The following is a 14,880-nucleotide window of genomic DNA, read 5'->3' as shown; positions in this document are numbered from 1 at the left end:
TTCTTGGGAGCATAACCCTTCCTTAATTCTAACTTTATCAGGGGTTCTCTTCATTCCAATTTCCCCTCACCCCCTACACACACACACATGCACACGCACACGNGTGTTTCCCTGATGCCAAGTGAGGTTGAGTACTTTTTCATGTGTCTTTTGGCCATTTGTATGTCTTCTTTGCAGAAATGTCTGTTCATGTCTTCTGCCCATTTCTTGATTGGATTATTTGTTCCTTATATTTCTGATGAACATGGATGCAAAACTTCTCACCAAAATACTAGCCAATAAGATCTGACAGTACTTTAAAAGGATTATTCACCACAACCAAGTGGGATTTATTCCTGGGCTGCAAGGTTGGTTCAACATCCATAAATCAATCCATGTTAATAAAAGAAAGGACAAGAACCATATGATCCTCTTAATAGATGCAGAAAAAGCATTTGACAAAGTACAGCACCCTTTCTTGATTAAAACGCTTCACAGTGTGGGGATAGAGGGGACATACCTCAAAATCTTAAAAGTCATCTATGAAAAACCCACAGCAAATATCATTCTCAATGGGGAAAAACTGAGAGCTTTTCTCTAAAGTCGGGAACATGGCAGGGATGTCCAATATCACCACTGCTGATCAACATAGTACTAGAAGTCTTTGCCTCAGCAATCAGACAACAAAAAGAAATAAAAGGCATCTGAATTGGCAAAGAAGTCAAACTCTCACTCTTTGCAGATGATATGATACTTTATGTGGAAAACCCAAAAGACTGCACCCCAAAACTGCTAGAACTCATACAGGAATTCAGTAAAGTGGCAGGATATAAAATCAATGCACAGAAATTGGTTGCATTTCTACACACAAACATTAAGACAGAAGAAAGAGAAATTAAGGAGTTGATCCCATTTACAATTGCACCAAAACCCATAAGATACCAAGGAATAAATTTAACCAAACAGGCAAAAGATCTGTACTCAGAAAACTATAGAATACTCATGAAAGAAATTGAGGAAGACACAAAGAAATGGAAAAATGTTCCATGCTCATGGATTGAAAGAACCAATATTGTGAAAATGTCTATGCTACCTAGAGCAATCTACACATTCAATACAATCCCTATCAAAATACCATCAACTTTGTTCACAGAAATGGAACAAATAATTCTAAAATTTGTTTGGAACCAGGAGAGACCCCAAATAGCCAGAGGAATCTTGAAAAAGAAAACCAAAGCTGGTGGCATCACAATTCTGTACTTCAAACTCTATTACATTGCTGTAATCATCAAGACAGTATGGTAATGCCACAAAAACAGACACCTGGATCAACGGAACAGAATAGAGAACTCAGAAATGGACTCTCAACTGTATGGTCAACTAATCTTTGACAAAGCAGGAAAGAATGTCCAATGGAAAAAAGACAGTCTCTTCAACAAATGGTGTTAGGAAAATTGGACGGCCACATGCAGAAGAGTGAAACTGGGCCATTTCCTTACACCATACACAAAGATAAACTCAAAATGGATGAAAGACCTAAATGTGAGACAGGAATCCATCAAAATTTGAGGAGAACACAGGCAGTAGCCTCTTGGACCTCAGCTGCGGCAACTTCTTCCTAGACACATCGCCAAAGGCAAGGGAAGCAAAGGCAAAAATGAGCTATTAGGACTTTATAGAGATAAAAAGCTTTTGCACAGCAAAGGAAACAGTCAACAAAACCAAAAAACAACCAACAGAATGGGAGAAGATATTTGCAAATCACATACCAGGTAAAGGGCTAGTATCACTCTGCATTTTTAATTTATTTTTTGCAAATTTTATATATTATTTTTAAATTATTTTTTGAGTGTACTTGACACACAATGTTATATTAATTTCAGGTGTACAACAGTGATTTGACAAGTACACATCATGTTATTTCATTCACATGTGGAATCTAAAAAAAAAAAAAAGGAAAGGAAAGAAACAAAAAACAAATGAGAGAGCAAACTGATGGTTGCCAGAGGGAGGCATGTGGGGGGGATGAGCAAAATGGGTAAAGGGGAATGGGAGATACAGGCTTCAGTTTACAAAATGAGTAAGTCACAGGAATAAAAGGGTACAGCTTATGTATTATAGCAGTGGTATTCTACTAGCATCGTAGTGGCAGATGGTAGCTACACTTGTGGTGAGCATAGCATAGTGCATAAATTTGTCGAATTCATTGTGTATTTTTAGATATTCATTATAATCATTATCTTGATGAAAATGGAAGTCACCTATTTACCTCCTTGGATTACACAAATGGCTAGCTTCAGAAATCCGAATTTTACTGGGGTTCCTGGGTGTCTCAGTGGGTTGGGTGTCTGACTCTTGATTTCACCTCAGGTCATGATCTCAGGGTCATGAGATCGAGCCCCACGTCAGGCTCCACACTCAAGAGAGTCTGCTTGAGATTCTATCCCCCTCTGCTCCTCTGCTTCCTCTCTCTCTCAAATGAATAAATAAATAAATAGACAGGGAGTCTAAAAAGTAGTTGTCAGACTTTCTCTAACACACCTACAACACTTATAAACACTTTCGTATCTAATTTGCCCCACCCACTGCATTTTTCTTTTTCTTTTTCTTTATAATTTTTATTTTGTTATATTAGTCACCATACAGTACTACTGCATTTTTCTGAAAAATTTTTCAGCAATAACACTTGGCTTCTTTATATCCACTAGACTCTATGCTCCTTTAATGGCTAAAGCACGCTCATACAATTTTCCTTTAGCTTATGGATCTGATTCTATTAAAATGGAGATGCTTCTGAGGGTCCAATACTGTGTGCTTGAATCCAGAGACTATGCTCTCTCATCTCTGTCTTCTTGCTTATGCTGCCTGGCTACTCATTCAGCAAGTTACATTAATTCTGAATACTCTCAAGCCCATCTCCTTCTTTTCATCTCCATTAGCATGAATCCAGCACCCCAACACTTCTTTTTGGAAAATTACAGGCACCTCTCCGAACTAACTAATGCTCATAGGCAGTCTAGACTCTGTCTCATTTCCTCTTACTGGCCCATCTCACTCAAATCTCCAGAGCTCCTGAAGCCCAGAGTGTTTCCCTACACCCCCATGGCCTCTTCTTTGCTGTGTTGCCCACAGTGAACACTTCAGCTTCCTTTGAAACCTATCTTGGGTGTCACTTTCCCCTGGAAGCATTCCCTAATCCCTTGCCCTTTTCCTATAGAACTAACCACCCTTTCTCATAGTTGCCTCTTTCTCTGGTCTCTGTGAGCTTATCACACTGCACTGTAATCTGTTTTCCATCATGACTCACTTCAAGACTGTCAGCTCTGAGGGCAGCTGCTCTACCTTAGTTATTTCTGGTCCCTGGAGCCAGGTATAGATCTATACCTGATGTAGGACAGGTGCTCAATAAATGTCTTGTGAATTTGAGCTAATTATGATTGGTATGAATAAACCTCAGATATGTGCTAGAAGGTGAACATTGGTTGGAAAAAGGACAGCAAACACTGTGAAGTCAAGGTGAGAAGGGCAGCTGTAGACAGCCTACAAGAAGCTGAACTGATGGGGTGCCTGGGTGGTGGAGCTGGTTAACCATCCAGCTCTTGGTTTCAGCTCATGTTGTGATCTCAGGGTCATGAGACTGAGCACTGCGTTGGGCTCTGCGCTCAGAGAGGAGTCTGCTTGGGACTCTCTCTCTCTCCCCCTCTGCCACTCTCCCCACCCCACCACTTAGTCTCTCTAAAATAAATGAAATCTTAAAAAGATGAAGCTGCCATATTCTTGCCTTGAATGATGCATGAAAAAGATTCCCGTGTCTTAAAAAAAATTATCCCTTGGCTATTAGTGACAAGCTAACTTCACTTGGGTCTGCAATATTAAGGGTCAAAAGGTCATTTTATACAATCTCTTTGTTCCTTTTGTACAGAAGTGAGCCCTGAACCCCTGGAGCATTGATACCTTAGGCTCTAAAATCTGAGTCAGGCTCAAAGGATATTAATAAGGTGGCCCTGAGTCCAATAAATCATAAAAAGGAGCAGGGTGGGAATTGCTCAAGAAAAGCAAAATGCCAAAGAATTCAAAATAACCAAATTCCTCCTTTAGTCTCTAACCATGTGGGAGGGTTGCCTCCACCATCTTTGCTGGGCTCTGCTGCCATGAAAACGAGGTGACATTCTTTCATCACCACTCTGAAATGAGGTCTAGCTTGAGCCTTCTACCTCCTACTGTGTCATCGGCCTTATCCCCACACTATGTCCCCATTTCTGTTTTTGGAACAAATCTTGCGGGATCATGAGTCATAGCCATCAGCAGCTTGACACACTTAGGACAAAGAGTCTTTCTCTTTTCTCTGACCAATCCTCAATAACTTAATGATTGGGTTTCTCGCTGCTAGCTGAGCACATTAACTGGCTGACAGCTGGCTCTTCATGCCAAGCTTTGGGGTTTGGCAGCTGCTTCTTTTCCTGCCTTCTCTGGGCCTCTATGGTGGCCACCACCTGATAGAACTGCTTACATGCCTCCTTCCCGCATTCATGTTGACAGAAAGATGGACGGAAAGATGGTCGGTTAATCTCCAGGACGGGTTTCCCCCTGACAATTTCTATCTCCTTAGGTTTGGCTAAGATTTCATCTGCTAGCTTGCAGGAGGGAATGCTAATTTAACTTTCCCAGTATATCTCTGGATTGTTACAGATGGAAGGCTATTTGTTCCCACAGATAAGCTGTGAATCCAAACACTTAAAAAAATAAAGCCAGATTAATAAAGGTATTTGTAGGGCCAGTATCTTAGAGTTCTAGGCGGAGCTTAGAACTTGAAAGGCCACAAAACTTTGGGAAAATATTAATGCCTAAATTGGGAATGTATGCTGAACAAAATACTAGGCTAGCCTAAACAATCTTCATGTTCTTGTTCAGCTTCAGTTCAGTTATTTTGATTATCATCTTAGTTAACAGTAGAAATATTATGAGGATAAAAGATATTATTTTGCTGGCACTGAAAATAGAATTTATAGGTTTAAGTTCTTGGTGAGTATTTTGAAATGATTATATTTAATAAAAGTATCAGTCCATGAACTGAGAAACTAGCTTATATATCTTATAACAAAAGAATTAAGTCAATAAATTATACATATACTTACATAGACTTTTAAAATGTATAAAATATTTTCTGTAACAATGTAGCATTTCAAAATAATAGGAAGTATAGAATTGTCCTTGTTTAGACTTTAAGTGAAAGATGAAGTAAAATTGAGAACAGGGAACATAAAACTTGAATTCCAGCCACAGTTCCCTTTAAAATATATACATTTCCACCTTACAGTTTGATCATTAACTTAAATAATTGCTAAACATAGTAATTGTAAGTAAAATTTTTCTATACTTTGTTGTTTGAATTATTTGGAGTGAGGCCTGCTTGCTTTGCATTCCTTTGTCCTTGCTGGAAATTCTAATCAATTGGCTGTTGGTTACATGTTTTTGGGTAGATAACAGCTCCCTGAATGATGCAAACTGGGTAGTGTTTGCTGCCATGTTCTGTCCGGTCATCTGGCCTTCACACTGTGCTCTGAGCTATCTAGACAGGTATTATTATGAAAGTTGGAGAAGATTCTTGGCTAGTGCCTGAATCTTCTTAGGCCCATCTGTGTACCTCCTTGTAAAATCCAATTTTAGCAAGAACCCTACCAAGTCAGTTTAATCAGAACCTTCACTCTTGATATCTGATCACCCTTTTTATCAGATGTTATTTCTCATTCCCCACCATCCCTCAGGTGAGGTCCCATACCTGGACTGAAAGCATCTTTTTAGGTCAGTTTATCTGGAAACTCCCTTACCCCATCTACTGGCCCCACCCTGCTCCTTGGCTCTAAATTCTCATTTCCCATGCTGTGTTTGTAGTTGAGCCACATCTCTCCATCCCACCGCAAAATCCCATTGCAGTGGTTCCCACAACTATTATCAGAACCCCCTTGAGGAAAGCCAACCTTACTGTGTTTTAGCAAGGGTCATGAATATGTTTTTTCCGTTAACAATATTGCCAATTGAAGAAACTACAGATCTGGGGAGAAGACTTATCCAAGGCCCCAGGGCTGGATACCACTGAGATGGGGGACAAGTAAATCTGTCAATTTCACATGTGGAGAAAAGGGGCAGTCTGGTAGGCAAAGGAATGGCCCCTGGCCTGTGACTATGTTGGCAAGGGGTAACTAAGGTTGCAGATAGAGAGAATGATAATCAGCTGGTGTTAAAATAAAGAGATTACCCTGGATGTTCTGGGTGAGCTCAAAGTAATCAACATCATGACCAGGTCATGAATTAGGGAAGAGGAGGGCAGAACAGTAAGTGTCACTGTGAAGCTCTGTGATACCATCTCCACAGTGCTGCTGGTTTTGCAGATGGAGGAAGTATCCACCAGCCAAGGAAGGCAGGTGCCTCTAGAAACCGGAAAAGGTAAGACAATGAAGTCTCCCCTGGACCCTTAATAAAGGACCACAGACCTGCCGACACCTTACTTTGAAGTCTAAGAAACTCTTATCTGACCTTCAGAAAGGAAGGGAAGAAAAGGAGGTTGAGGAGAAGGCAAAATAATTGAGTTGAATGTAGAAAAATAAAGAATTAAGACGTGAAGAAGGTTAAGAATGACGAAGCTGGAGGGAAGGCAGCAGAGATAAGAGTTTGACTGGGTCTTCATCTTCAGCTTGCAAAAAGCTTTATGACAGCCTCCACTAAAAAAGAACTACAGGCCAATCTCCCTGATGAACACGGGTGCAAAAATTCTCAATAAAATACAAGCAAACTGAATCCAACAATACATTAAAAAAACAGCCTCACAAAAAATTCCAACAATACATTAAAAAAACAAGTTCTGTGGTTTAGGACCATGTAGAATTGTTCCTAGGCGTCTCTAGAAATGCTGAGATGCTTGTGATTTTTTTAGATAAAACAATTTGTATGAATTATAACTGACATACAATATTTTAGGCATAAAATGTATTGAATATTTTATACATTATGCAACGATCATCTCGATAGGTCTAGTCACCATCTATCACCACACAGTTATTACAACATTATTAACTCTATTCCATTTGCTGTACATCACATTCCCAATTATTTATTTTATAGCTGGAAGTTTGTATGTCTCACTCACCTTCACCTATTTCCTCCACTATCCCCCCACTCACCTCCCCTCTGCCAACCTCCAGTTCATTTTCTGTATCTTATGAGTTTGTTTTTGTTTTGTTTTGTTTTTAGATTCCACATATAAGTCAAATAATATGGTATTTGTCTTTCTGCGACTTACTTCACTTAGCACAATACCCTCTAGGTCCATCCATGTTGTAAATGTCAAGATCTCATTCCTTTTCTATGGCAAAGTGATATTTCATTATGTGTGTTTGTGTGTGTATTTATATGTATATACACATCACACCCATTCATCTGTCAATGAATGATACATTTAGGTCACATCCATCCATCTATCAATGGATGATACCACATACATTTAGGTCTTTAATCCATATTGAGTTTATGCTTGTGTGTGATGTAAGAAAGTGGTCTAATCTCTTCCTTTTGCATATTTTTTTCCAGTTTTCCCAACACCATTTATCAAAGAGACTATCTTTTCGCCATTGTATGTTCTTGTCCCCTTTATTATGTTAATGGACCACATAAGTATGGGTTTATTACTGTGCTCTTTATACTGTTTGATTGATTTGTGTGTCTATTTGTACCAGCATCATACTGCTTTAATTGCTGTAGGTTTTTAGTTTAGTTTGAAATCAGGGAGGGTGATACCCCAACTTTGTTCTTTCTCTAGAGAGCTTTGGCTATTCAGGGTTTTTTTTTGTGGTTCTATACAAATTTCATGTTTATTCTAGTTCTGTAAAAAAATGCCTTTAGTATTTTGATAGAGTTTGCACTGAATCTATAGATTGCTTTGAGTAGTATGGGCATTTCAACTGTATTCATCCAATCCATGAACATGGAATATTTTACCATTTATTTGTGTCTTTTTCAATTCATTTAATTAATGTCTTAGAATTATCAATGTACAGGTCTTCTGCCTACTTGGTTAAATTAATTCCCAGGCATTTAATTCATTTTGATGCAATTATAAATGAGGTAATTTTCCTCTCTTGATAGTTTTTAATGTATAGGAACAAAAGATTTCTGTATATTTTGAATCCTGCAATTTTGCTGAATTCATTTATACTAAAAGTTTTTTAGTGGAGTCTATAGGGTGTCTATAGTATCATGTTAGCCATAAATAGTGATAATTTTACTTTTCCCTTCCAGCTGGATGCATTTTATTTCTTAACCTCATTGCTGGGGCTGTGACTCCCTGTACTATGTTGACTAAAACTGGTGAGAACATGCATCCTTGTCTTCACAATCTTACAGGAAAATATTTCAGCTTTTTTAGTGTACTGTTAGCAATGGGCTTGTCATATATAGCTATTCCCTCTATACTCACTCTGTTGAGAGTTTTATCATGTCTGGTTTGGGTATCAGGGTGATGCTGACCTCCTATGATGAGTTTGGAAATGTCCTTATCTCTTTAATTATTTGAAATAATTTGAGGAGGGTAGGTATGAACTCTTCTTGAAATGTTTGGTAGAATTCACCTGTGAAGCTATCTAATCCTGGATTTTCTTTTGGGGAATTTTTAAATTACTGATACAATTTTATTACTAGTAATCATTCTATTCTGATCAATTTCTCCAAGAGTTAGAAACATAAGATTATGTTTATTGAAACATCCATTTCTTCTAGGTTGTCTAATTTGCTGGCATATAATGTTCATAGTATTTTCTTATGATCATTGTATTTCTGTGGTATAGATTATAATTATTTTATTTATTTGTGCTCTTTTTTTCCTTGGTGAATCTGGCTAAAGGTTTGTTGATTTTGTTTATCTTTACAAAGAACAAGCTCTTAGTTTTTAAAATTTTTACTTATTCAGTGTTTATTTCATTTGTCTTCTCTGATCTCCATTATTTTCTTTTTTTTCCCTACTAACTTAGGACTTTATTCTTTTGTATTTCCTTTATTCTTTTGTATTTCCTTTATTCTTTTGTATTTCCTTTTCTTTAGATTTTTTTTTTTTTAGTTTTTTTTTCTTGTTTCATAAAGTGTGCTGTATTGCTATGAAATTCCCTCTTAGAACTGCTTTTACTGCATCCCAAAGATTTCAGAATGTGGTGTTTCCATTTTCATTTGTTTCAAGGTAGTTTTTTATTTCCTCTTTGTTTATTTCATGTGCACATTGGCTGTTAAGTAACATGTAAAATCTCCATATTTTTTTTTCAGTTTCCTTCTTATAATTAATTTCTAGTTTCATACCACTGTGGTCAGAAAAGATAGTGATATGAGTTCATTCTTAAATTTATTGAGACTTGCTTTGTGTCCTAATAGATGATCTGGAAAAAGTTTCATGTGCACTTGAAAAGAATATTTATTGTGCAGTTTGGGGATGGAATGTTCTGTATGGATTTCAGCTGGTCTAATTTTTTTTTCCATTAGAAATTGAATTTTTTTCACATTGGGAGATTTTTATTAACTTATATTGACATTGTTAATTTTGTCTACCAGGCCCTTAGTGAATATACCTTTATTTGATACAAACCTACAGGTTCTTATCAGTACCTCAGGATCATGGAAACTCATAGATATCAGTGTTTTGTAATGATTAAAACAATATTCAAGTAACAAGTTACTTCACTGAAATACTTAAAAGAGTATTCTGGGGAGTGTTTGAAAGTTCTGTTTATAAATAGTAGTTGATATATTAGGCATTCAGTGTTGAAAATAGACATTTCTTATTAAAACATTGTTTAATACATTGCTCTACTAATTAGTTATTAGTTATATTTCTAACAGTAAGAAATAAAGCTTTATCTTCATATTTATTTCATTCATAGGACTCATCGATAAAGAATGTTGTATCCAATAATAAACTGGCATATTGCAAGTGATATTCTGTAGAAATGAAAATGATTTTTGTTTTTGCTTCCCTTGCCTCAGGAGACATACCTAGAAAAATGTCACGTGACCTATGTCAGAGAAATTATTGCCTGGACTCTCTTCTAGGATTTTTATGGTTTCAGGTCTCACATTAAGGTCTTTAATCTATTTTGAGTTCATTTTTGAGTATGGCGTGAGAAAGAGGTCCAGTTCCATTCTTTTGTATGTAGTTGTCCATTTTTCCCACCACCATTTGTTGAAAAGGATTTTTTCCCATTGCATATTATTCCCTCTTTTGTCAAAGACTAATTGACCATATATAATATTGGGTGTATTTCTGGGCTCTCTATTCTTTTTTTTTTTAATAATTTTTTTATTATGTTATGTTAGTCACCATACAGTATATCCCTAGTTTTTGATGTAATGTTCCATGATTCATTATTTGCATATAACACCCAGTGATCCATGCAATATGTACCCTCTTTAATACCCATCACCAGTCTATTCCAATCCCCCACCCCCCTCCCCTATAAGCCCTCAGTTTGTTTCCCAGAGGCCATAGTCTCTCGTGGTTCGTTTCCCCTTCTGTTTACCTCTCTCTTCATTCTTCCCTTCCTTCTCCTACTGATCTTCCTGCTATTTCTTATGTTCCATAAATGAGAGAAACCACATGGTAATTGTCTTTCTCTGCTTGACTTATTTCACTTAGCATAATTCCCTCCAGTCCTGTCCACGTTGCTGCAAATGTTGGGTAATCGTTCTTTCTGATGGCTGAGTAATATTCCATTGTATATATGGACCACATATTCTTAATCCATTCATCTATTGAAGGGCATCTCAGCTCTTTCCACAATTTGGCTATTGTGAACAATGCTGCTATGAACATTGGGGTGCATATGGCCCTTCTCTTCACTACGTCTGTATTTTTGGGGTAAATACCCAGTGATGCAATTGCTGGGTTATAGGATAGCTCAATTTTTAACTTTTTAAGGGACCACCACACTGTTTTTCAAAGTGGCTGTACTAAATTGCATTCCCACCAACACTGCAAGAGGGTTCCCCTTTCTCCACATCCTCTCCAGGAATTGTTGTTTCTTGCCTTGTCAATTTTTTGCCATTCTAACTGGCATAAGGTGGTATCTTAGTGTGGTTTTGATTTGAATTCCCCTGATGGGTAATGATTTTGAACATTTTTTCATGTGTCTGTTAGCCATTTGTGTGTCTTCATGGGAAAAGTGTCTGTTCAAATCTTCTGCCCATTTTTTGATTTGATTATTTGTTTCTCCTGTATTGAATTTGAGAAGTTCTTTGTAGTTCTTGGATACCAGTCTTTTATCTGTAGTGTCATTTGCCAATATATTCTCCCATTCCGTGGGCTGCCTCTTAATTTTTTTTTACTGTTTCCTTGGCTGTGCAGAGGCTTTTATCTTGATGAAGTCCCACGAGTTCATTTTTTTTTCTTTTGTTTCTCTTGCCTTTGGAGATGTGTCATGAAAGAAGTTGCTGTGGCCGATGTCAAAGAGGTTACAGCCTATGTTCTCCTCAATGATTTTGATGGATTCCTGTCTCACATCGAGGTCTCTCATCCATTTGGAGTTTATTTTTGTGTATGGTGTGAGAGAGTAGTCAAGTTTCATTCTTTTGCATGTAGCTGTCCAATTTTCCCAGCACCATTTATTGAAGAGTCTGCCTTTTTCCCACTGGATGTTTTTTCCTGCTTTGTCAAAGATTAGTTGCCCGTAGAGCCGAGGGTCCATTTCTGGGTTCTCTATTCTGTTCCATTGGTCTATATGTCTGTTTTTGTGCCAGTACCATGCTGTCTTTGTGATCACAGCTTTGTAGCTTTGTAGTATAGCTTGAAATCTGGAAATGTGATGCCCCCAGCTTTGTTTTTCCTTTTCAACAATTCCTTGGCGATTCAGGGCCTTTTCTGGTTCCACACAAATTTAAAGGCTGTTTGTTCCAGCTTTGAAAAATGTCATTGGTATTTTGATTGGGATGGCATTGAAAGTGTGGATTGCTCTGGGTAGCATAGACATTTTAACTATGTTTATTCTTCCGATAAATGAACATGGACTGTTTTTCCATCTTTTTGTGGCGTCTTCAATGTCTTTCAAGAGTGATCTGTAGTTTCTAGAGTATAGATCCTTAACCGCTCTGATTAATTAATTAATTAATTAATTCCGAGATATCGTACAATTTTTGGTGCTATTGTAAATGGAATCAATTCCCTAATTTCTCTTTCTTCAGTCTCATTGTTTGTATATAAAAAATGCAACTGATTTCTGAGCAATTGATTTTGTATCCTACCATATTACTGAGTTGCTGTATAAGTTCTAGTCGTTTGGGGGTGGAGTCTTTTGGGTTTCCCATATAGAGTATCATGTCATCTGCGAAGAGAGACAGTTTGACTTCTTCTTCGCTGGTTTGGATACCTTTTATCCCTTTTTGTTGTCTGATTGCTGTTGCAAGGACTTCTAGTACTATGTTGAATAAGAATGGCGAGAGTGGGCATCCTTGTTGTGTTCCTGATCTTAAAGGAAAGGCTTTCAGCTTTTCCCCATTGAGAATGATATTCACCATAGGCTTTTCATAGATGGTTTTTATGAAATTGAGGAATGTACCCTCTATCCCTACACTCTGAAGGGTTTTAATCAGGAAAGGATGCTGTATTTTGTCAAATGCTTTTTCTGCATCTATTGAAAGGATCATATGGTTCTTGACTCTTTTCTTGTTGATATGATCTATCACACTGATCGATTTGTGAATGTTGAACCATCCTTGCATCCCAGGGATGAATCCCACTTGGTCTTGATGGATTATCCTTTTCATGTACTGTTGGATCCTATTAGCTAGGATTTTGTTGAGAATTTTGGCACCCATATTCATCAGGGATATTGGTCTGTAATTCTCCTTTTTGATGGGGTCTTTGCCTGGTTTGGGGATCAAGGTAATACTGGCCTCATAGGATGAGTTTGGTAGTTTTCCTTCTGTTTCTATTTTTTGAAACAGTTTCAGGAAAATAGGTATTTTTCTTCTTTGAATGTTTGGTACAATTCCCTGGGGAATCTGTCAGGCCCCGGACTCTTGTTTTTGGGGAGGTTTTTGATCACTGCTTCAATCTCTTCATAATTAATCGGTCTGTTTAAATAATCAGTTTCTTCCTGTTTCATACTTGGTAGTTTATTGGTTTCCAGGAAAGCATCCATTTCTTCCAGTTGTATAATTTATTGGCATAAAGTTGTTGATAAAGTTTTCTAATGATCCTTCCTATTTCATTAGTGTTGATCATGATCTCTCCCCTTTCATTCGTAATTTTATTAATTTGGGTCCTTTCTCTGTTCTTTTTAATAAGTCTGGCCTGTGGCTTATCGATTTTATTTATTCTTTTAAAGAAGCAGCTTCTAGTTTTGTTGATCTGCTCTACTGTGCTCCTGGTTTCTAATTCATTAATCTCTGCTCTAATCTTGATCAACCGTCTTCTCGTGCATGGGTTAGGCCTGTTCTTCTGTTCCAGCTCCATCTTCTTGAGGTGAGAATGNGCCTGTCCCTCTGTTCCAGCTCCAGCTTCATGAGGTGAGAATATAAAAACTGCATTTTAGATTTTTCTATTCTTTTGAGTGAGGCTTGGATGGCTATGTATTTTCCCCTTAGGACTGCCTTTGCAGTGTCCCATAGGTTTGGAACAATGTGTTTTCATTCTCATTAGTCTCCAAAAATTGCTAATCTGATTTTTAAATTCCTGGTTTACCCAATCATTCTTGAGCAGGGTGGTTCTTAGTTTCCAAGTGTTTGAGTTTCTTCCAAATTTTTCCTTGTGATTGAGTTCCAGTTTCAAAGCATTGTGGTCTGAGCATATGCAGGGAATAATCTCAGTCATTGGGTATCGGTTGAGACCTGTTTTGTGACCCAGTATATGGTCTATTCTGGAGAATGTTCCATGTGCATTCGAAAAGAATGAGTATTCTGTTGTTCTGGGGTGTAGTGTTCTGTATATATCTATGAGGTCCATCTGGTCCAGTATGTCATTCCAAGCTCTTGTTTCTTTGTTGATTTTCTGCTTAGGTGATCGGTCTATTGCTGAGAGTGGAGTGTTGAGGTCCCCTACTATTAACATATTATTATCTATATGTCTCTTTATTCTGGTTAAGAGTTGGCTTGTGTATCTAGCTGCTCCCCTGTTGGGGGCATAGCTATTTATAATTGTCATATCCACTTGTTGGATACATCGTTTAAGAATACTATAGTGTCCTTCTGTATCTCTAACTATGGTCTTTAGTTTAAAATCTAACCTGATATGAGAATTGCTACCCCAACTTTCTTTTGAGGTCCATTGGCATGAAAAATGGTTCTCCATCCCTTCCCTTTCAGTCTGGATGTATCTTTAGGTTCAAAATGAATCTCTTGTAGACAGCATAGATGGGTCATGTCTTTTTATCCAATCTGCAACCCTGTGGTGTTTTATGGGAGCATTTAGGGCATTCACATTGAGAGTGATTATTGAGAGAGATGATTTTAATGATGTCATGTTACCTGTGAAGTCTTTGTTTCTATAGATTGTATAATTCTGTTCTGTATCACTCTTGGGGTCTTTTTACTTTTATAGAACCCCCCTTAATATTTCTTGTAGGGCTGGCTTGGTAGTCACATATTCTTTCAGTTTCTGCCGGTCTTGGAAGGTCCTTGCTTCTCCATCAATTCTGAATAACAGCCTTGCTGGATAAAGGATCCTTGGCTGCCTGTTCTTCTCAGAGCTCTGAATATGCCCTGCCAATGCTTCCTGGCCTGCCAGGTCTCTGTAGACAGGTCTGACATTATTCTGGTATTCCTTCTGTAGGTTAGGATTTTCTTCCCCCTGGCCACTTTCAAGATTGTACCCTTGGATCTAATATTTGTGAATTGTACTATTATGTGACGTGGTGTAGGTCTGTTCTCATTGTT

The sequence above is a fragment of the Ailuropoda melanoleuca genome, chromosome 18 (genome assembly GCF_002007445.2).
Source record: "Ailuropoda melanoleuca isolate Jingjing chromosome 18, ASM200744v2, whole genome shotgun sequence".
NCBI lineage: Eukaryota > Metazoa > Chordata > Mammalia > Carnivora > Ursidae > Ailuropoda > Ailuropoda melanoleuca.
Note: the sequence above shows the minus strand (reverse complement) of the source record.